The sequence below is a fragment of the Arachis stenosperma genome, chromosome 5 (genome assembly GCF_014773155.1).
Source record: "Arachis stenosperma cultivar V10309 chromosome 5, arast.V10309.gnm1.PFL2, whole genome shotgun sequence".
Classification (NCBI taxonomy): domain Eukaryota; kingdom Viridiplantae; phylum Streptophyta; class Magnoliopsida; order Fabales; family Fabaceae; genus Arachis; species Arachis stenosperma.
The window spans coordinates 129,257,469-129,260,564 of NC_080381.1; positions in this window are offsets into that span (position 1 = coordinate 129,257,469).

Consider the following 3,096-nt stretch of genomic DNA (forward strand, 5'->3'; position numbering starts at 1 on the left):
ATACATAAATACAATTAACGTTTGGGTCTTTTTATCACATAAATTTTATTTTTTGTGAATATAAAACTAATTAATTTCGTTCATTCATGATTAATATTGTCAGTATTTTAAAGTTTTATAGTTAGATATGGTAGTATACTCTTTAAAGAGCAATACAGTAAAGAAAATAAATATTTTTTTATCATTAACATGAAAATTTTTGTATGACAAATACAAAAATTTTGTGACAATAAACACAATTTTTTAAGAGTGAATACAAATTTTGAAGAGAAACATAGAAGCAAACACAACAATTTATTGACGATAAATATAGAAATTTATGATGCTAAACATATAATTTTTTGACAGTATTAACGCATAAATTTTTTAAGAAAAATATAAGAAACAAAACGTAAAAAATTTTTGATGATAAACAACACATATTCTCAATAGTTTTTGTGTTATTCAACTAAAATTTGTGTTTTTTAATTAAAATTTATATATTTTTACTTTGTTATTCAACTTAAAATTTGCATAGTTGAAAGTAATTTATATGTTTTTTTAAACTAAAATCCTTGTTTCTTTCCTGTGTTATTTTTGTGTTATATTTTTGTTTAATCCAACTTAAAAATTATTTTATTTGAATACAATTTTCCATTAATGATGGATTTAAATAGAATAACAATTTTGAAAGAGATAAGCATTTGAAAGGAAGATGAGAATTTGCACGGAAAATAAGAGATAGAAGTAAAATAAGAAAAAACATAAGAAAAAAAAATAAAAAGAGAAAAGAAGAAAAAAACAAGAAAAAAGGTTTTATTTAGGAGAAAAAAAAAAGGAAGAAAGAGAGGTAAAAAAAGAACAACTTATCAAAAGAGAAGAGAAAGACAAAAAGAAAAAGATATAATAAAAAAATAACACTTACTTTTAGAAAATTAGTTAGATTCAATTATAAAAATCGATTCTAATAATATATTTTTTTATTGGCCTATTGTATCATGATCACTCAATGATTTAATCTTTGATTGTGATCGATGCCAAAACATGCACTAGGAAATACGTTATTCTCTTATAACAATTATATTAGGTATCTAAAATATATATTAAAACGAGTTAAACATCGTATAAATTTATATATAATATAATTTTTATTCTTACAATTGGTACTAATAAAGACAAATATGAATATATATACAAATGAAATAGCTCTCAAGGAATTTTAGTTTTTATTTTGTACAGAAAGGAAAAAATATTTTTTTAATAAAAAATAATATTATTTTTCTTAAAAATATTAAAAAATAACAAAGTTAAAAAAATTTTATTTAGAATTTAAAAGAATAATTAAAGGACGAATTAAAATTTTTAATAAAAAATTTTTCCGGCATATTTCTTTTTTTGGCTAATACATTAGCCCTCTATTTTTTCTTTAATAAACTTTTAATTTCTATTTTCTCTGTGCACGTTTTTCCTTCCATTTTCAATAATGATGCTTATCGTCTCACCATCACCATCATTACGCAACTTACTTTGAGGTCAATCATCAATGAAAATGATATTGCAAATAAAGATTTTGTTTTTTCTTTAAAATTTAAAAAACACTATAATGATTTTGAAAGATGAATAATAATATACTGAAAGACTTTAGAACACACATAGTTCAATAAAAGGTAGCTGAATAAAATCCTCGGTCAACACTTCAAAACTCTTTCTATGTACTCAAGAGTGCTGAAGACTCCTTTATTAATTTTGGTGGTGCCTGAAAAAAAAAAAAAAAAACCATGCTTTAGATATAGAGGTACAATAAGAATAAGTTCATGCTAAGTTTCAAGTTAAGAAATGATGGAATTGTGTATGGTGAGGAAAGGTGAGTCTGGTCCTGCAAAGACTTTTGAAGAATATGCTGAATTGGTGGCTCTATTACGATCCATACATAACAGTTGTGTATAAGTAATTTTGCTAGCTATTTGTCATAATTATAATCGATGTCCATTAGATTATTAAATAAAAAAAAATATAAGTAGATAATGAAAATATTAAATAATGTGAATAATGAATATATTAGATATTTATTTTATTAGGTGTATAGATTTTTATTCTAATATTAAGATTTAAATGGGTAGTTTGAAGGTATAGTGTGTTTCTAATGGTCAAAAACTTAATACTTTCTAATGGTCAATGGAATCAAACTATAATTATAAGTATTTTTTCTAAAGACTCTAGTGAGCGTGTGCTAGCAACAACAATTGGAGGTGGAGAAGATAAAATTTATTGGGCCTTTAATAAAAGTGGTTTGTATAAAGTGAGTATTGGGTACCATGTGACTTATGGGTTCTCACATCCTTCCATTAAATTTTGCTCAGAGATTATGAGATAACGAAATTTTTGGCGAGAACTATGGAAATTGAAAATCCCAAGAAAGATTAAGATTTTTCTCTGGAGGGACTTCCATGAAAAGCTTCCAGTGCTGCAAAAGCTTTATCATCGCATCTCATCGATTCAACCTATTTATCGAAAATGCCTACAATTTTCTTAAACAATCAATCATTGCATCTTCCATTGTGTAAAATCAAAGAAAATTTGGTCAAAAATGGGCTTACCAACTACTAGAAGGAGCATCGAAGACTCTGATTTCTGTGTTGAGTGGAACTTGAGAATAGGAGTCTTGTGTACCCAACCCAATAGCTCTCCTCAGAAAATGATGATGGTGATTTTGAGTTGGTCCTTATGGAAGGCTAGGAACATGTTCATCTTTGATAATGTATCAACTAGTGTGGAAGAAATAATGGCGTCGGTTTTGGAGCTGAAATAGCTTCAACCAATTTCCACTTCCTAATTGATGAGCACTTTACTTTTTTATCTCTCTTATTAGATTATTATATGATGTTACTTCTATATATAGTAGAGAGATGGGAGTTCCCCATTTCTTTTATTTGTCCCATATGGATACCTATATGTTTCTTTCATTTCATGAATAGAATTATTTGACTTTGAAAAAAAAATATGTATTGTATTATTTTAATTTATTATTTAAGAAAAATATGTTTAATATTATTTTAACAGTAAACATCTTTAAAAGAATAGAAAAAATTAGGGGTGTTCATGGATCGGATTTCATCC